The sequence below is a fragment of the Salmo trutta genome, chromosome 26 (genome assembly GCF_901001165.1).
Source record: "Salmo trutta chromosome 26, fSalTru1.1, whole genome shotgun sequence".
NCBI classification, from domain to species: Eukaryota; Metazoa; Chordata; class Actinopteri; order Salmoniformes; family Salmonidae; genus Salmo; species Salmo trutta.
Window position 1 is genome coordinate 7,975,329 of NC_042982.1, and position 21,383 is coordinate 7,996,711.

A 21,383-nucleotide genomic window follows, 5' to 3' on the forward strand; every position below is an offset into this window, starting at 1 on the left:
TGAAACCGATCAGAGCGTGACAAAGCCTAGTTTTCCCATGACAAGTTTTTATTTGATTTGAGCTTTCTACTCGACTTCCACGTTACATTTGCTAGCTTTTTCTCTGAAGTTGTTTCCATCTGGAATATTAACAAGGCCACATTTACTGGATTGGTTGAACAGTGCAGAAGAAAGCCTCCCCCAACAGTTTATTTTTCTCATCAAGACCAAAAAAAATAATATTTTACCCCTGCTACATTCGGTTAGCCCCTTACTAGTCTCGCATATCCATACCTGAGATTCAAGAGTTTATGAAATTAGCTAATTTGATGTGCAACTCATTGATGTAAAGACACAAAAATGAAAAGAGACAAAAAAAATCTAAAGTAATTCATATATTTCAAAAACTCTTTGTCGAAGGAGGGTAAAATGGCAGGCGCTCAGGCACTGGTTGAGCCCTATCTCTGCACATGCCTGCTTACAATAAGAAAGAACACTGTCGTGATCAACAGATCAATAAAGAGGATACATTGAGGAGATACAGTTGAAGTCAGAAGTTTACATACACTTAGGTTGGAGTCATTAAAACTCGTTTTTCAACCACTCCACAAATGTCTTGCTAACAAACTATAGTTTTGGCAAGTCGGTTAGAACATCTACTTTGTGCATGACACAAGTCATTTTTCCAACTATTGTTTCCAGACAGATTATTTCACTTATAATTGACTGTATCACAATTCCTGTGCCTTTTCTGTGCCTTTAAACAGTTTGGAAAATTCTAGAAAATGTCATGGCTTTAGAAGCTTCTGACAGACTAATTGACATCATTTGAGTCAAATGGAGGTGTACCTGTGGATGTATTTCAAGGCCTAGCTTCAAACTCAGTGCATCTTTGCTTCACATCATGGGAAAATCAAAAGAAATCAGCCAAGACCTCAGAAAAAACATTGAAGACCTCCACAAGTCTGGTTCATCCTTGGGAACAATTTACAAACACCTGAAGGTACCACGTTCATTTGTACAAACAATAGTATGCAAGTATAAACACTATGACAAAACACAGCCGTCATACCGCTCAGGAAGGAGACACGTTCTGTCTCCTAGAGATGAACGTACTTTGCCGCGAAAAGTGCAAATCAATCCCAGAACAACAGCAAAGGACCTTGTGAAGATGCTGGTGGAAACAGGTACAAAAGTATCTATATCCACAGTAAAACGAGTCCTATATCGACAAAACTTGAAAGCCCGCTCAGCAAGGAAGAAGCCACTGCTCCAAAACCACCATAAAAAAGACAGACTACGGTTTGCAACTGCACATGGGGACAAAGATCACACTTCTTGGAGAAATGTCCTCTGGTCTGATGAAACAAAAATAGAACTGTTTGGCCATAATTACCATTTTTATGTTTGGAGGGAAAAGGGGGAGGCTTGCAAGCCAAAGAACACCATCCCAACCGTGAAGCACGTGGGTGGCAGCATCGTGTTGTGGGGGTGCTTTGCTGCAGGAGGGACTGGTGCACTTCACAAAATAGATGGCATCATGAGGATGGAAAATTATGTGGCTATATTGAAGCAACATCTCAAGACATCAGTCAGGAAGTTAAAGCTTGGTCGCAAATGGGTCTTCCAAATGGACAGTGACCCCAAGCATACTTCCAAAGTTGTGGCAAAATGGCAAATGACAACAAAGTCAAGGTATTGGAGTGGCCATCACAAAGCCCTGACCTAAATCCCATAGAAAATTTGTGGGCAGAACTGAAAAAGCGTGTGCGAGCAAGGAGGCCCACTATCCTGATTCAGTTACACCAGCTCTGTCAGGAGGAATGGGCCAAAAGTCACCCAACTTATTGTGGGAAGCTTGTGGAAGGCTACCCGAAACGTTTGACCCAAGTTAAACAATTTAAAGGCAATGCTACCAAATACTAATTGAGTGTATGTAAACGTCTGACCCACTGGGAATGTGATGAAAGAAATAAAAGCTGAAATAAATCATTCTCTCTTCTATTATTCTGACATTTCACATTCTTAAAGTGGTGATCCTAACTGACCTAAGATGGGGAATTTTTACTAGGATTAAATGTCAGAATTTGTGAAAACTGAGTTTAAATGTATTTGGCTAAGGTGTATGCAAACTTCCGACTTCAATGTATGTATTGGAGCTGTGCTCATGTGTCTTATGTAATTCCTGATGTGTCATGAACGTTCATATTTGGTGTGGATCTGTGTGGCTGAAATATAACCCAAACAGGAATATATATATATATATATATATACACACACACACACAGTAAAAAAAAAACATTTTACACCATATCACGGAAACACTGGACCATCCTGTGAACCTCAGCATCTAGACGATAGCGGTTTTCCTTTTCATGTGAATGTGTCATACCATCACAGAACTAGATACAGCCGGAGCTAATTCTAGTTCTCAGAATCACAAGTACAGCCTAAACCCTAAATCCACATCAAGTGCATCAATAAAAAAAAAGGCCACGTAGATTGGCACATCAAACTTTAATTTCAGCGTCCATTACTAGACACGCATATGGTGTTATTTAGTAGAGGTTACAAAAGTTACTGAGTGCCTACAGAGTCTCCATATAAAATGGTTGAATCAGACAGATTAACCTTTATATGCGAGTGATTCATCACGAAACCAGGACAAAAAACGACTATGATTTGGGGGATTTTCACGAAATATAATCCATAGAATAGTCTTTTGGAGGATGAATTATTGACATATGTTTGACATTTGCATCTAAAAGCATAATTAAGAAATAAGTAATCGAATTTGCATATTTATGACATTTTGGCCTTACCCAGGCATCCTGTAAGCCTCCATAATGTTTCATCTGTAGGTGCTGCAAAGCAAATGTGCGTGTTGTATGAAGCTTTGCTGCTTGCTCTGTAACATGAGTAGGATTTCGATTTTTTTAAAAGCACATTAATGTATGACGATTGAAAAATATAAACATTAATATTGAAAAACACCATTTTACATTAACAATATATTGAAAAAATAGCCTCAAACATAATGTACTCTATGGGCATATCAAAGTTCCAGAATGGGATATCTGCTAGTTTTAAGGTTATGGCCCATTTTATAGAGAGAAATTGGCATAGTGCTTACAAAATGGCATAGACGCTTACAAATTGAATCATAACTCTAAACTAGCAGAGATCCCACTCTGGAACTTTCATAATGGCATAGACGCTTACAAATTGAATCATAACTCTAAACTAGCAGAGATCCCACTCTGGAACTTTCATATGCCCATAGAGTACTATGTTCAACAATATAAAAAAAAAACAAATCTAAATAAATAAAACATTTGATTAATATTCATAAGTTAATGTAATTTTTAAAAAATTGATATAAAAAAAACAATCATATTACAGAGCAAGTGGTAAAGCTCCATATGAAACCAATTGTTTCTTTGTAGCACCTACAGATGAAACATTATGCGAGTCTTAAAGGAGGCCTGGGTATTTAACTAGGCAAGTCGGTTAAGAACAAATTCTTGTTTACAGTGGGTTAACAGTGGGTTAACTGTGGGTTTAACAGTGGGTTTACAGTGGGTTAACTGCCTTGTTCAGGGGTAGAATGACAGCTTGGGGATTCGATCTAGCAACCTTTTGGTTACTGGCCCAACGCTTTAACCACTAGGCTACCTGCCACCCCATTGATATACTATAAATGTAATATCATTACACTTTAACATACTTATTAAAAGTGAACTTTATATTTATAGTATATTAAAATAAAATAAAAAACATCACACTTCAATACACGTATTAAAAGTGTTCTTTAGATTTGATAGTTTATTTTTAGTATACTAAAAGGCAGAAAAACTATCATCAACCTTCAATACACTTATTAAAATACTTTAAATTAATTGTTTTTCAGTCTTTAAGTATACTATATGCTCATTATCATTAAACTTAAAAACACTAATTAAAACTGTACTTCAATTTAGTATTTTCATTCAAAATACACTTGGAGTTGTTTTTAAGTTGAAGCATCAATTTTTTTCCCATGAAACTCTATACAGTGCCTTGCAAAATCATTCATACCCCTTTAATTGGGTTAAAAAGTGGGATTACAATTGTATTGTAATTTACTTTAATGTCAAAGTAAATGGATAATGTATAATACAAATGTATAATACAAATTAGATAACTAAAATATAGTCATTGCATAAGTATTCAGACCCTTTGTTTAGGAAGCCTAAATTAGTTCAGGAGTAAATCTAGCTAAGCAAATCACAGAATATGTTACATGGTTTTTTTATGACTAACAAGTCCTCTGTCCCCCACGTAACATCTGTAAGGTCCGTCAAACAACTATTGAATTTCAAGCACAGATTAAACTACAAAGACTAGGGAGCCTTTTGAAAGCCTCATAAAAGGGAAGTGGTTGATAGATCGGTAACAATATGAAATCAGACATTGAATATCTCAAGCATGGTCAAGTTAATAATTATGCTGTGGATTATGTATTAAACATATCAAAGATCCAGTCGTCCTTCTGAACTGAGCTGCAGGACAGGAGTGAAACTGCTCAGGGTTTGTACCATGAGGCCATTGTGAGCGTAAAACAGTTAGAGTTCAATGGCTGTGCTGGGAGAAAACTGACAATGGATCAATAACATTGTAGTGACTCCACAATAATGATAATAATGACAGAGTGAAAGGAATAAAACAAATATGCAGAATAAAATGTTTTCCAAAAACAGTACATCTTGTAAGCAACAAGGAACAAAATACTACACAGCAAAGGAACATGCTTCCTGAGAGTATACTTTTTCATATCTCAAGAAAATATACTTAATAATAATTTCCCCCCAAAATATTGAACTTAAATGTCCACAAAATATATTTAAAAGCTATGTGCATGTGCACAAACATTTGCATATTACCCAGCATCCTTTTCTGCAGTTGATTTATAATATTATATTCTTCCTCGTATTTACCTTATTCAAATGTTATGGTGTTCATTTTCAAACTTAATAATTACAATTTATTTTATTGAAACGTTAATATATTACCATAATGTGAACAACTACAGTATGAAATACTAATAGTACACAGTTCTTAGCAGTGTTCCATATAAGTTGCTGATCCATCTACAACTGTTTTGTAAATAACATGTTAACATTGGCAGAGAAGATCCTTGTCAATCAAGGTGGAAGTGTATTTGTAAAAGTATATTTGAAACACATAAATACAGTTTTTTTTGTAAAGAAAATTCAGAAATTCTAATTCAAATACCATTTCAGTATGTTTAGAAGAAATATACGTAAAATGTACTTAAGGTGTATTCAATGTATATTTGTTTTGATCTTTGTCTAATATACTATACAACAAAATGTATTCAGACACCTTCCCTTTTTCCACATTTTGTTACGTTACAGCCTTATTCTAAAATGAAATGTCATTTTTTTAAATCCTTCTACACACAATACCACATAATGACAAAGCCAAACACAGGTTTTTAGATTTTTTTGCGAATTTATAAAAAAATAAAAAACCTTATTTACATAAGTATTCAGACCATTTGCTTGGAGACTCAAAATTGAGCTAAGGTGCATCCTGTTTCCATTGATCATCCTTGAGATGTTTATACAACTTGATTGGAGTCTACCTGTGGTAACTTCAATTGATTGGTCATGATTTGGAAAGGCACACACCTGTCTATATAAAAGGTCCCACAGTTAACAGTGCATGTCAGAGCAAAAACCAAGACATGAGGTGAAACTAATTGTCCATAGAGCTCCGAGACAGGATTGTATCGAGGCACATATCTGGGGAAGGGTACCAAAACATGCCTTCAGCATTGAAGGTCCCCAAGAACACAGTGGCCTCCATCATTCTTAAATGGAAGAAGTTTGGAACCACCGAGACTCTTCCTAGTGCTGGCCGCCTGGCCAAACTGAGCAATCGGGGTAAAGGGCCTTGGTCAGGGAGGTGACCAAGAATCCGATGGTCACTCTGACAGAGCTCCAGAGTTTCTCGGTTGAGATGGGAGAACATTCCAGAAGGACAACCATCTCTGCAGCACTCCACCAATCAGGGCTTTTTGGTAGAGTGGCCAGATGGAAGCCACTCCTCATTAAAAGGCACATGACAGCCCACTTGGATTTTGCCAAAAGGCACCTAAAGGACTCTCAGACCATGAGAAACAAGATTCTCTGGTCTTATGACTGGGGCAAAGGTTCACCTTCCAACAGGACAATGACTCTAAGCACACAACCAAGACGTCACAGGAGTGGCGTCTGGACAAATCTCCGAATATCCTTGAGTGGCCCAGCTAGAGTACGGACTTGAACCCGATTGAACATCTGGAGAGACCTGATAATAGCTGTACAGCGACACTCCCCATCCAACTTGACAGAGCTTGAGAGGATTTACAGAGAAGAATGGGAGAAACTCCCCAAATACAGGTGTGCCAATCTTGTAGCGTCATACCCAAGAAAACGTGAGGCTGTAATCGCTGCCAAAGGTGCTTCAACAAAGTACTGAGTAAAGGGTCTGAATACTTATGTAAATGTGATATTTAAGTTTATTTTTTAAATATAAATTAGCAAACATTTCTAATAGGCTGACCACACCGTTGCAAAATAAATGTAGGGATATATGTTATTCAATTATTGCACCCACACTGCTCGCGTGCGCCAACGAGCGTCTGCGTTGCCAAGGGCTAAAATAAAAGTAATTCCTATTTCTGACGCAGATCGCGCTGCAAGTCCTGCCTCTCCCATCTCCTCATTGGTTTATAGAAGCAGGTACCCAAGTGCCATCTCCTCATTGGTTATACCCATGTGGGTGATTGAAAGACGAACTGTTTTGCCAGTAGTTGTGGTAATACTATGAAAGTGTAGATGCCAATCACCATATAAGTTCAAAGATGAAAAAGCCTGGAAGGAAGAGAGATGACTAGAAACGATTCGGTTGACCGTTTTATGTGTGTATTAAATTTCAGAGTATAGGACCTTGTGCATGTCAGGTAAAATAACAAATCAATGTTTATATCCCAGGACAAATTAGCTAGCAACAGCAATCAATAGGACAAATTAGCTAGCAAGTACAAGCTAACTAGCTAAATTGCCATACATGTTTAATGCTTTTCGACCTGTCCCCCAAATTAATGTCATTGGTTCAGAGATTGTTTTGATATTTTAATCTACGTGTCGTGATCGCGCTTGGTGTAGGGGGACAAAATACATTTATGCACGATAGCGCATGATGGCGCAGTGTGCAGCTGGTTTGGGTTCCGTGTAATACATTTGTAAAAACATCTAAAAACTTGTTTTTGTTTGGTCATTATAGGGTATAGTGTGTAGATTGATTTAATCCATCTTAAAATAAGACTGTAACATAACAAAATGTGGAAAAAGTCAGGAGGTCTGAATATTTCCGAATGCACTGTATCTACATACATTAGAAATAACTGTATTTTACGTATTTCAATTACAACCACTAATGATTAACTTGGTGTTCCTCAAACTCATTAAATTATACATTTAATGGTAGTAAAGAATTTCTAGGTCGCTGCATTAGAGACAATGATCAACCAGTCATCTGCCAACATCGCCTAATCATCTATTCATTAACACATCAACTGACTGTACAAATCATTAAGAACACCTGCTCTTTCCATAACATAGACTGACCAGGTGAATCCAGGTGAAAGCTATGATCCCTTATTGATGTCACTTGTTAATGGGAGGAGACAAGTTAAAGAAGGATTTTTAAGCATTGAGACAATTGAGACATGGATCATGTATTTGTGCCATTCAGCGGGTTAATGGGCAAGACAAAATATTTAAGTACCTATGAACAGGGTATGGTATTAGGTGCCAGGCGCCCCGGTTTGTGTCAAAAACTACCACACAGTTTCCTGTGTGTATCAGGAATGGCCCAGCACCCAAAGGACATCCAGCCAACTTGACAACTGTGGGACGCATTGGAATCAACATGGACCAGCATCCCTGTGTGTGGAACACCTTCAACACCTTGTCCATGCCCTGACGAATTGAGGCTGCTCTCAGGGCAAAAGGGGGGCTACAACTCAATATTATGAATGTGCTATTCATGTTTTGTAAACTCAGTGTACATTCCAACATCCATTTCTCAAGCTTCATTTCATTTCGGTGAAAAGGGCAGGGCATTAAACAGAATAATAAAATCTGTGAGATATCCCCAAATAGAAATAAATCACAGTGTAATTTCCCCTCTCTCACCACGGCCTCTCCTGCTCTATCACTGGGGAGCAAAGCAGACAGATGTCACCCTCTGAACGAATCACATCTCTGCTAGTCTAGCAGCACAACTAGAACTGTCATGTGACCGCTACACACACTCAGGTCAGTTGAGTTAGTGCCAAGCCCATCAGATAGAAGGGACTTGGAGCCAGGCAACAGAATACATCAAGGGGAGAGCCTGTCATGTACACACACACACACACACACACACACACACACACACTGATCACACTCAGGAAGGCATATTATAGACCATATGTTACCATGCACTTAGAGTAGAGTTCAAATGGTGAAAATGGCAGACAGATTCAGCTCTAACTCAGCCACTTATGGCCATGAAACACAAGACGTAAGATGAAACGAAGAAACAAAACAAGTGTGGGGGTTAACAGCATGAGACCTATATCTAAGTCGAGTTAAGCCAGCGAGAGTGGAGCGGATGTTGTTGGTTAAACTACTTTAGGCCTAATAAACAAACTATACACTCTTAGAAAAAGGGTTCTATAGGGGTTCTTCGGCTGTCCCCATAGGAGAACCCTTTTTGGCCCAGGTAGAACCCTTTTGGGTTCCATGTATAACTGTATGTGGAAAGGGTTCTAGATGGAACCCAAAAGGGTTATACCTGGAACCATAAAGGGTTCTTCAAAGGGTTATCCCATGGGGACAGCTGAAGAACCCTTTAGGTTCTAGATAGCACATGTTTATTTAAAAAAATTGTGATCGAGTTTTTATATTTTTTTGTTGTCAAGACAAACAATAAAACACAAACCAACAGACAGAAATTGCAACTTTTTTCTAAGAGTGTATGTATGGGTTAGGAAGAACGAGTAGAAAAGAACACTCCTATTGCTCAGGAACAATGCATATCTAAGGGCCCTATAAATAAAACAAGACCCTTATTAAATATGTAACACTGTCTCCATTAACATATATTACCCTTGGCAGACAGCCACCCAGAGGTAGCGGGAACCTTTTACAGTTGAGATGTGAAGGTTTGAGATTCAAATGGTATTCTTCTGATAGAGTGCACTTGGTGTACCTATTTAAATGAGCCATCAACATTATCATAGCTAATTTGAGCCGAGGGAACAAAAATGAAAAGTGAACGTGTGAAATACGGTCCTTACGTGATAGGAACATTCCATTTTGCCTTACAGAAATATGGCTTATAAGTCTGAGTTAAAATATTTATTTGCTTTCAGTTTGTTAAATGCTATGTTATTTTAAATGCATCTCACACTGCAATAACAATAACACTAGCTTTCATGGGGCACATAAATAAACTAGTGGGATTCATAACTAGTATAAAATATTACATACTGTCACACATCAAGAGGAGAAGGAATGTGGCTTCTCCATTCAGGCTGGCCATGAAAGTCATGTGAAAATCAGCCTGTTTAAGCATGCGCCCCCATTACCCATATCGATGTGCGGAGCGATATCTGCCAACAGATCTTTGTCACTTTGACAGTACTCTAACTCACTGCGAGCTGTACATACCAATGCCTGTGATGTGTCGTGGAGTTGGTGTCTCCAAACTTCACACCTTAGCTCGCAGGGGGAAACCTAGAGTTGTGCTTGGTTAGCAGACACTATCTGTGATTGACTGTAATGTATTCTGAATGCAGTACAACATATGGAAAAATGCACTATATATATATATACACACACATACATACATACATACACAGTACTACATAGTAAAACTTAGTTATGCTCATACTCTGGATCAGCCTGATGGCTCTCATGACTTCCTGAGGCCTCCAACAACATTACTGACCTCCTAACCTCTGTTGCCCTGGCCTAACCTAACTCAATTCAGGGCTCTGGACTGGAGCTTCTCTCCAATTACCAAATTGTAAGAAAAAACAAGAAAGTGCTATTGACTTCAACTGACTTCAATTACAAAAAGACGCTGACAAAGTATTTCTCAAACCAGCTAGACAAGTAATCTGCTGCCTGATAGTCAAGGCCCATGAGGGACCTAATTACAGACATGCAATTTACAGCACCGAGTAGAATCACCACACTCCACGTATTTAAAAAAAAAAAAATTATTTCACCTTTATTTAACCAGGTAGGCAAGTTGAGAACAAGTTCTCATTTACAATTGCGACCTGGCCAAGATAAAGCAAAGCAGTTCGACAAATACAACAACACAGAGTTACACATGGAGTAAAACAAACATAGTCAATAATATAGTAGAAAAATAAGTCTATATACAAAGTGAGCAAATGAGGTGAGATAAGGGAGGTAAAGGCAAAAAAAGGCCATGGTGGCGAAGTAAATACAATATAGCAAGTAAAACACTTGAATGGTAGATTTGTAGTGGAAGAAAATGCAAAGTAGAAATAGAAATAATGGGGTGCAAAGGAGCAAAATAAATAAATAAATACAGTAGGGGAAGAGGTAGTTGCTTGGGCTAAATTATAGATGGGCTATGTACCTGTGCAGTAATCTGTGAGCTGCTCTGACAGCTGGTGCTTAAAGCTAGTGAGGGAGATAAGTGTTTCCAGTTTTAGAGATTTTTGTAGTTCGTTCCAATCATTGGCAGCAGAGAACTGGAAGGAGAGGCGGCCAAAGGAGGAATTGGCTTTGGGGGTGACCAGAGAGATATACCTGCTGGAGCGCGTGCTACAGGTGGGTGCTGCTATGGTGACCAGCGAGCTGAGATAAGGGTGAACTTTACCTAGCAGGGTCTTGTAGATGACCTGGAGCCAGTGGGTTTGGCAACGAGTATGAAGCGAGGGCCAGCCAACGAGAGCGTACAGGTCGCAGTGGTGGGTAGTATATGGAGCTTAGGTGACAAAACGGATGGCACTGTGACTGCATCCAATTTATTGAGTAGAGTATTGGAGGCTATTTTGTAAATGACATCGCCGAAGTCGAGGATCGGTAGGATGGTCAGTTTTACGAGGGTATGTTTGGCAGCATGAGTGAAAGATGCTTTGTTGCGAAATAGGAAGCCAATTCTAGATTTCACTTTGGATTGGAGATGTTTGATGTGAGTCTGGAAGGAGAGTTTACAGTCTAACCAGACACCTCGGTATTTGTAGTTGTCCACATATTCTAAGTCAGAACCATCCAGATTAGTGATGCTGGACGGGCGGGCAAGTGCAGGCAGCGATCGGTTGAAGAGCATGCATTTAGTTTTACTTGTATTTAAGAGCAGTTGGAGGCCACGGAAGGAGAGTTGTATGGCATTGAAGCTCGTCTGGAGGGTAGTTAACACAGTGTCCAAAGAAGGGCCAGAAGTATACAGAATGGTGTCGTCTGCATAGAGGTGGATCAGACTCACCAGCAGCAAGAGCGACATCATTGATGTATACAGAGAAAAGTGTCGGCCCAAGAATTGAACCCTGTGGAACCCCCATAGAGACTGCCAGAGGCCCCTCCGATTTGACACACTGAACTTAATCGGAGAAGTAGTTGGTGAACCAGGCGAGGCAATCATTTGAGAAACCAAGGCTATTGAGTCTGCCGATGAGGATGTGGTGATTGACAGAGTCGAAAGCCTTGGCCAGGTCAATGAATACGGCAGCACAGTATTGTTTCTTATTGATGGCGGTTAAGATATCGTTTAGGACCTTGAGCGTGGCTGAGGTGCACCCATGGCCAGCTCTGAAACCAGATTGCATAGCGGAGAAGGTGCGGTGGGATTCGAAATGGTCGGTAATCTGTTTGTTGACTCGGCTTTCGAAGACTTTAGAAGGGCAGGGTAGGATAGATATAGGTCTGTAGCAGTTTGGGTCAAGAGTGTTCCCCCTTTGAAGAGGGGGATGACTGCAGCTGCTTTCCAATTTTGGGAATCTCAGACGACACGAAAGAGAGGTTGAACAGGCTAGTAATAGGGGTTGCAACAATTTCGGCAGATAATTTTAGAAAGAAATGGTCCAGATTGTCTAGCCCGGCTGATTTGTAGGGGTCCAGATTTTGCAGCTCTTTCAGAACATCAGCTGACTGGATTTGGGAGAAGGAGAAATGGGGAAGGCTTGGGCGAGTTGCTGTGGGGGGTGCAGTGCTGTTGATCGGAGTAGGGGTAGCCAGGTGGAAAGCATGGCCAGCCGTGACAGAGTGGTGACAGAGTTTCCTAGCCTCAGTGCAGTGGGCAGCTGGGAGGAGGTGCTCTTATTCTCCAAGGACTTTACAGTGTCCCAGAACGTTTTTTGAGTTTGTGTTGCAGGAAGCAAATTTCTGCTTGAAAAAGCTAAAAAAAGCTAGTGTATAAACCAGTGTATAATAGTGTAGTGTATAAACTAGTGTGTAATAGTTTAGCACCACAGTTGTCCTCAATATGTGCCGCACAGCACTCAGGTTGAAGTCTAGTGTCTACCCACCCTGTGCCCACACACACATGCCAAGCCACACAGCTGTTACAGGGATCATATGCAGGGCACTGGAGCAATGTGATGTGGCAGAGATACTATGGAGAACATTGACCCCCTGACTCAGGGAAATGTGCCAGCGCAGCATCCACATCCTCACATAGATCTGCATAAACAGACGTAAACAGGCAACTTGGACAATACCGCTCCACCACTCTAATGCATTCCACCACTGCTTGAGGAGCGGGTTGTGTAGTTGTTTAACCTGCTGTAAAAGTGTACAGCTTGTGTGTTAACACAGCATGTGAAATTTCTCACCGGGGCCAGGGTCAAAAGACTGTCATGATAAGAACCTCTCAGTAACCATATCTTGTTCCATAAAGAGTCTGTCAATCATAAGTGCTTTGTTTATGTTTACAGCTGTTTTGATGCAAAGCCGGAGGGAGAACAAAGAGAGAGGAGAGCGTCCTGGAGCGTTGCACTGTGGGGGAAGGGGTTAAGCGGGATACAGACAGTACTGTACGGAACGCAGCCTCAAGTACTGCTCTTTGATGGGACATTTCCACAGCAGCAGCTCTCCTACTTAGTCGTGCAAGTCCATCCCTCATCCTCTGCTCATGAATAGATCCTCTGCTTTTTGTTTTATATTTAGATCAGGACCAATCTGCTCGAGGCTCTTTGTAGCGAGTCAGTTGGGGAATGTGATCCTGACTGTATAATCCTGATCATGAACCTGGCACAACCACGTCTGCCTCCTTTTTCGGCTCTTATCCCAACCTGATGTGTGTCACTAAAGTCTCAGCTCAGGAATCCTCTCGACTGGCACACTAACCTTGGCAGCACTAATGCTAATGCGGCTGGTTGGATGTACACAGGCCCAGATGTGGCAGCATTGCCTGGTGACACTGACCCGGATAGGTCTGTATAGATCCCACTGCCTGATCCCACCGTCTGATAGGAAAGGACGCGGATGGTTATAGAGAACATTGTTATTTACTGTATATAATCCACCCGACAGGCTGCACTAGGCTGCGGGGGGGGGGGGGGGGCACTGATATTCACAGGGTTTGCTGTGTGTCATGGTTGATTTGCTGGCCAAGTGCTGTGCCCACTAGGACTAATATAAAGGTCCAGGCAGAAATATATGACTTTGGATGTGCACAGCACAGAAGCAGACCTGGCCGTGAGGTCTGTCCCAGCCCAGCCCGGCACAGCACAGTAGCAATCCATTAATACCCCATCTCACTAGGCAGTGAGTGGCACCGGTCCAGATAACTGACAGCAGAGGTCAGAAGCAGGCTGATTGAGATTCTGGCCGCTCGATAGGCAGGATGCAGCAGGATTGAGTCACCTCGGAATGCGGCAGCCGGGAGGAGGAGTAGTCCCACAGAGCCAGATCTGTTCCCCAGAGGGGATTCGGCAAGTGATTAGTTCTGTCTGTGCCAGTGGTTACAGCAGAGAGAGAGAGAGAGAGAGAGAGAGAGAGAGAGAGAGAGAGAGAGAGAGAGAGAGAGAGAGAGAGAGAGAGAGAGAGAGACAGAGAGACAGAGACAGAGAGACAGAGACAGAGAGACAGAGACAGAGACAGAGACAGAGAGAGAGAGACAGAGAGACAGGTGGTCGGGCAAGAATAGAGCACAGAATACAGGCCAGGATAAAGTCAAAGGAAGGAACTGTTGAGATAAGATAAATGAGGTGCAGGAAATTAAGGTTGACTTATGTAATAACAGGGGATGGGACTTTCTGAATCCCAATATTCCATCAGTGAATGATATTTAATATTCTATAGCCAACCTAATGAGATAAGGTAAGCATATATTTATAAGTAGCACAAAGTCATTACTCCCATACTTAACCTCTGTGTAAAATGGCAAACCCAATGGAACTGAAAGACCCTCGTTTGCTTACCTAGTAATTAGGAATTAAACGAGAGCCTTCCTAAAGGTTGCAAGCAAATGATTGCAATTACAATGTTACATTTTAACGGTGGGGTGCCATAGATGCGTAATCCTCTCGCTTTGATGTCATCCAAACGAATAAGAAAGGTCAAATAGACAAGTGGCATAATTAAAATGAACTTGTCTTAGCGAGATAATAATAGTTGTACAATATATGGAATAAGAATTCGCTAATGGAAAAGTTTTGGGGAAATTAGAAAATTATACACTATGAGATGCCACGGTCTATTTCCTTTCTTGCATCGCCACGGTAACAGCCACCATGAGATGCAGAAGGCTACAGTCCCCAGCTCCAGCTCCAGCTCCAGCTCCAGCTCCAGCTCCAACAATAACCATAGAGCCCAAGAAATTGACACTGCAATTGCTGCCCGCCTTTTCAGACTCAGAGGTGTAAAAAGGTTTCAAGCACAGTATCAATCTGCTTCCATCGTAAAGGCTGGTTTCTCGAGTGAGATGGGGGAGCGACAGACCCCCCCCCCCCCCCCCCCCCCCTCAGCCTGGTCCTCACATCTGTTCCATCACAGTGGGGGGTAATAGAGAGATGGGGGAGCTTAGTCAAATATACTTCCACAGCAGTCTATTTGGGCTTGATAAGGATCAATTGGTAAATTACATGCTGGACTGATTGTGGATCCACAGCGATTGTGATGCAGTATAGTGGAAATGCTTAGTGTGCTTGTGGAGAGCTACGCTTAGTGGTGTTAAGTACTGGATGGAGTGGAGGGGGTTGCGGGGTTAAGGGGTGGTACTGGTGATGGGAGGGGTGCTGTGAGCACTGGGGAGCTGACATACGTAATGAATAGGGAAAGCAGTGTCGTTAAGTAAGGGATCTGGTTGCTGGCTGGGATGTTAGTCATTGTAGAACATAATTATACATGTATAAAATACACTTCCTGTAAATCACGCTCCCTGTGCTCATCAGGGAGTAAGACTTTCTGTTGTCATCATAAAGCACCATGCTGACTACCAGCCTACTGTAGTGTAGACATTTCAGTCTCAATCCCAGGGAGAAATGCATAAAAAATGTCCTCAAAAGAAACCCATTGGGTGCTGAGCCTTTTGCTTTTGGGGAAGACCCAACCATAACACACATTTGGAAAAGCCTTGTCCAAAAGGAATGTATTAGATTCATTTAACTGATGCACGGATCGAATCAATAACACACCATAAGACCGTAAGACCGTAAGACCATAGTCATTGTGAAACAATCAGCATGGAAGCAGATAACGAAGGCCAGGTTTCATGGCGTAGCTGGCATGAAGCGTCGTCAAAGATGCCAGCTGCATCAAGGTACTGTATATGATAAGACTTCAGTCTGCTGCTGAAACACGGGAGACTCTAGCACTTCCCTAGCTCTCTTCACAAAAACAGGAAAAGTATTAATAAGTGTCTGACACATCCATCTCAACACACTTTTACGTGTGATGAAAACGCCTTGCACATTTTGAGGATAACATCACTTTACCAAATTTCACATTAGCATACAGCTACTCTGGAAGTTCTGTCTTTCTGCCTCTATCTTGGAGAGTGATTTGGTTTTCCTGGCACTGGGGTCCTTAGGGCGAAGACAGGTGGGGTTTCCCACCAGTTGAAACTTAATAACCCATCTGAAGTGCTCACTGACATGGCATCCTGATTGATAAGCCCATGACTTTGAGTTTGACTTTAAATGATTCGTGGCCTTACGGACTGGATGGAAGAACACCCGTTTAAGAAGCGCTTGCTAAGCAGGAACCAACACCTGCATTATGAACGGATCAGGTGATTTGTCCAAAACGGCTGAAATCTAGCACCTCGGTGGACATTGTTACCGTAGCCTACAGGCTCTGCTCAACATAGAACTAACCATTTTTTTCCCAAAACATTAACGAGACCCTCCGGCAGGCAATCACAAATGACGACTGAGCTAATTCTCCACACAGAAGCGATATAACACCATACATGAATTTCAAAACGCATCATGAAATATGCATGCACCTTTCATCTTGATGTAGATCTGACATTATAGTGAAATATTCGTAAACTGTCTTCATTTTAGAAAGACACATTTTGGGACATTTCAGGAACAAAACTCAACGGTTCCTTTTTTTTGTCTTGACGTGATTAGTATTCCATGAAAGCATTCACGTTTTAAGGTCTTCAAGTAAAACAATTATAGCTGTAAATCTTGTTTCTGGAAAATCCAACTGATTTCAGGACAATCCTTTACAAACCCTTCCAAGGCCAGGATGCTCCACCAGGCCTATTCGCACATTTAAATAGCGAAACCAGGAGCAGATGGTGCAGCCATGTGCCTTATTATAGAGCCATGCTGGCACTGACAGTCACAGACTGGCGGCATGATGTCCTACATGGGCGGAGGGCACTGTCATTTTATTTGTCCCTGCCTGTCACCTGTCTTAGAGACAGAGGGTTAGACGGTGGGAGAGGGGATGGGGGGGGGGAGAGAGAGAGAGAGAATCTTGCAGAAAGTCAGATATCCATCCATCATCGCGGGGACAAAGAACGCCAGACAGCACTAATAGATCTCGAGAGATACCTCGGGAGCGCATGCACTCTTTGTCAATTTGAGGTCAGTGTATCTCAATATTCCGATGTCAAGTCTTATTTGTCACCTCAAGGGCACAGCAGAGTGATACAAGGAGGGAGATAACAGTCCACACATGCACACAGATCCTTGGCAGCTGTGCTGGAAATAAAAGTGCTGAAAACAAATTGGCTCCTTATTTTAAAAAGAAGATGGAGAACAATCTGTTTTGGGGAAGGTACAGCCAACTAGCGCAAAAATAATATTGCAATATTGTCAAAACGATACAATATATCATCCAAAATAATATCCTGATATGTAACTGTATCGATTTCTCCCCCCCCCCATCACTAATGCTACACACACATCACAACAGCTGCTACCAGACTCTTATTATGATTGCAAAATACTGCATAATTTAAAACACTTTCGCACCAATCCCCCCTTCCCCAAAACAGATGTAAATTGTGCCTTCCTGTATTATACTTATGTTGGAAAGTGTATACCATAGGACTAATACAATTTGATAACTCCAATAAGTGTTCAATTGGGTTGAGATCTGGTGACTGAGATGGCCATGGTGTGGTTTACATCGCTTTAATGCTCATAACACCATTCAGAGCCCTGTGGATGGGGGCATTGTCATCCTATGGGGGCATAGCCATGGTAGCTAAATGAATGGCCTGCCCAGCATTTTTATACATGACCATAACACTTCAGCAACACTATATGCATTATTTTGCTTTGCCAACAGCGGTGAGTCAATGTGAGGTTCTACCTTCTACACAGAGTGAGTATGTTTTGAGAGCAGAGAGGGGCAGAAGCCCAGAGCGACTTTATTCTATTTTCCCCTACTGTTCTGTACCATATTAATCCATTATGTGTAAGTACAATAGCTTTGGTCCAACCTTTCGCAAGTACTCATTAAAGGGTTGCTAGTGGTTGTACTAAATTATCTTCTAATTACACAAGTTGCTTTTGTTTACATTGTGAACACAGTCAATGTAGCTAGCTAGCTAGAGTTTCTGTTAGCTAGAAGCTTCTTGACTAAATATTAGTGGAATAACCAGTGGTTTATAGTCGAGGCCATAACGCAAACAAAATCAACTTTAATTTATCCTTATTTTAATTCACAAGACAGAATGAACTGCCGCGTCAGCCATCGAGAATGGAACCTCCCGAGCACAACACGGTCAGTAATGCAGCTTTCATTAAGTTCAAAGGAAGGATTCCCTCAATGGCTGTAGTGTCGCAGGACCATAACCCTGATGGGATGCTATTTGCTCAATTACCTCAGGAGCCAAACCTATGTGGAACCATCTGCTTTCAATATACTTTGTATCCTTCATTTCCATTATTTTGGCAGTTACCTGTAGCTAGCCAGACAAACATGCGTGTAATAGCTGACCTGGATTGTTCAGTAGCACGTTAACTTTGTTCCCACACATATAAGAACATTGGCATGTGAAGTATAACCGACTGTAGCTCATGTGAGGAGGGACCTGCAAGCTGTGGCTGGTACTCCGTGGCCCCCTACCTGCGGTACAAAATAAGACATTCTCAGGCACTGCAGCTTGACATTCAGAATTCTCCTTGCTGGATTTACGGTACAAGGGATATGGAGCTAGGTGCTGCATCAGTGGAAAAATACACTGCCATGATTGGGCAATGAGGAGAGACCTCCGCCGCGGCCAAAAGCCGAATTGCACAGACTCACCTACGTTCATTAGCCGAGCAGCCAACTAGCTCAGGTGGAACGGATTCATTAAAAGTGGTCCTGCGTTATGCAATGCCAATGGAAGCAATGATTAAAAGTAATTTAGAATTATTACAGAGACACAGGTCCACCGGTGTGCAATACAAAATTTAAAAAAAGGGTAGACCCGACGTTAAATTGTTCCACTACTTACACATTACTCATATGCACAGGCATTTCCTGAACTTCCTCCTCCCAGGGTGTCTATTGATTTTGTGAGGCACATAAGCGTCCCAACATAAACCCTGTATAGTCTTGTGGAATTGCAACGTGATTGAAGATCGATTTCACAGACACGGTCTCGCCCTTTTTTCTTTCTTTTCGAAAAGGGTCAACATAAAAAATTAAATAAAAAACATGTAGGCTAGGATCTGTTCGGCCAACATGGTTGAAAAATAATTTCCAAATGCAGTCTTCATAATCAATACTGTCTTTCGATGTTTGGTTACCATCTCCGATAGGCCATATAGTGCACTTGACACACAATCGAATCGATTTAGAAAAGGACAGGACTTAAGAAGCATATTTCACAAAGTCGCAAAGCAGTTTGATGTGCTGTAAGAGTGCGTGCAGTATTTGTCACAAATCAAGACAGAGAAGGATGGCCGGATAAAATAATGTTAGGAGTAAATATCTGGATGGGGGAACAAACTTGATTATAACCACATCTACATTTCCTGTGGTTGTTTGTGGTGAGACAATCAAACGAGACGAGAGTAGTCATCTTTCTGCTAACGAATCATGATATGAGGTTTTACTTTTGAATGGTGCAATAGCCTATCCATAGACCATTACACAGCATTATGTTGTAGACCCCCACCACGTCAAACAAACCACACCTGATCCACACCTCGTATTAGCCTACCATAAAAATGCAATTACACATGGAACTCCACTGTCACATAACAGCTCAATGTGACAATACTAGTACATCTGTAGAAACAATAATCTCTTACTCTCTTTTCTAAATCTTTCATATGAGAAAACAATGAAATCATGATGATAGATGGTTACCTCTATTCCTGAGCCCGATGTTACCTCTCCGTTATCTGTCAATCTCCAGTAGGCTATGCAACGAGGTAAATAGCCCAAGTAGATTTGAGCAAGAAATGCATCGATTTGCCGCCGGTCTGCTTCCCCAGTAGCAGAGTGAAGAAGCACCACAACCAGACAATATTTCTGGACTTGGTGCTCAAAGAACACTCACTTGCACCGCGGAGGGCAGTTGCGTTGCAATTAGTTCCCACGTATATTATCACACAAATGAGTAGCATCTATGCGTGGGATATCCAAGTATGACATTTCTTCCGTTTTAGCGTCAAATGACTCGACCCAGACAGAAAATACTTGTTTCCAAATGTCTTCTCCAGAACACAATCGTCCTTCCATATAGTGGCAGTGATTGTAAATTAATCTGCTGAGTCCAGCATATCCGCGCCCAAATATCGATCGTTAGTAGCCTTGTTGAGGCAGGAATATCCGTATCAGATTTACATCCTCGGAGCGAAGACCTAGAAGTTCAGTCGGTGGTGTCCAGTGCTAACCTGACGGCTCACACTACATTATTCCGCTGCTCTGTAGTTCGCGGAGAAGAAACTAACGTCCGTGGGCGTGGCGTACCGTTTGGCCGGAGCAAGGAGTCTGGGTAGCCAGGCAAGTCCGGTGCAGCACTGACAGGCAATGAGCGGCCGGCAGCGGTCCCCGGTGCGAAGTGAGGGGCGTTTGGAGGAGAGGTTTGAGCCAGTTTACGCATGCATCGCGCCCCTATTAACATAGCCTTCTCTCCACAGCTACAATCCGCAGCCGGCCAACAAACTCTTTCCACCTCCGAATTAAATTGGCAAAATGGTACTGCGTTTATGGGATTACAAATCGAAAATAAGGTTAACGATGACTGTCAAATCAGGCCATCGAGCGTGGCGTTCTGCTTTAGGAGACAGTGTATTGACTGCTGTCAAAGAATACGTCGTATTGACATTAAAGCCTTCATCATAAAACAGAGGACTCCATATCAAATAGAAAAAAAGCTCACCATTTATGATGATGATGCGTGCGCGTTGATGAAGCGTCTACATTAACCAACCCACAGCAGGGAGTGGATTACTGTGCTCAATTTACATGTTTGAGATTTCATAGGATTATTTTAACGTGCGCAATTATAGGATTAATTTGAGGAAGTGTTGTACACGCAAACCACTAATTTTTCAGAGCCATATGATGGGGATCGTGCAGAGAAGGGCTGTGTGTATCCTTTCTGACACATGTAGATTGAAAATGTAATATAGGCTATTATATTTAAATTGATATTGATTTTAAAACTAGATACCACAATAACTCAATCGCACCAGTGAAAACTGTGATTTCAGGGCCCCAACTCGCCATATCGCTAGTCAGTTCATCCCCATGGACAGCGCCGAGGACGCATAGAAATTTAGCACCGTTCCCCAGCAAGCTTTTGGTCTGAAAATCCTGTCTGATCAGACCACAGCTCTCACTCCCTCAGACACGTTTCTCTTTGCTACCTCTGTGGCAGAGCGGATCCTGACAATTTTGATGTCATTTTAGGGATGA

At 41.6% G+C, this 21,383-nt stretch overlaps 1 protein-coding gene across 4 annotated transcripts in view; it reads right to left on the bottom strand.

The window, feature by feature from the left end:
• The window catches only part of zgc:172282 (leucine-rich repeat and fibronectin type III domain-containing protein 1-like protein), a 112,326-nt gene extending 91,687 nt beyond the window's left edge, over nt 1-20,639 (bottom strand). For 3 of the 4 annotated variants that reach the window (XM_029714586.1, XM_029714587.1, XM_029714588.1), the window contains exon 1: nt 19,827-20,637. The gene's annotated coding sequence lies outside the window, so the exon portion shown is untranslated. Of the gene's footprint in view, nt 1-19,826 lie in introns of all 4 variants that reach the window. The other variant, XM_029714589.1, reaches the window with a different exon arrangement.
• Nucleotides 20,640-21,383: the final 744 nt, after the last annotated feature.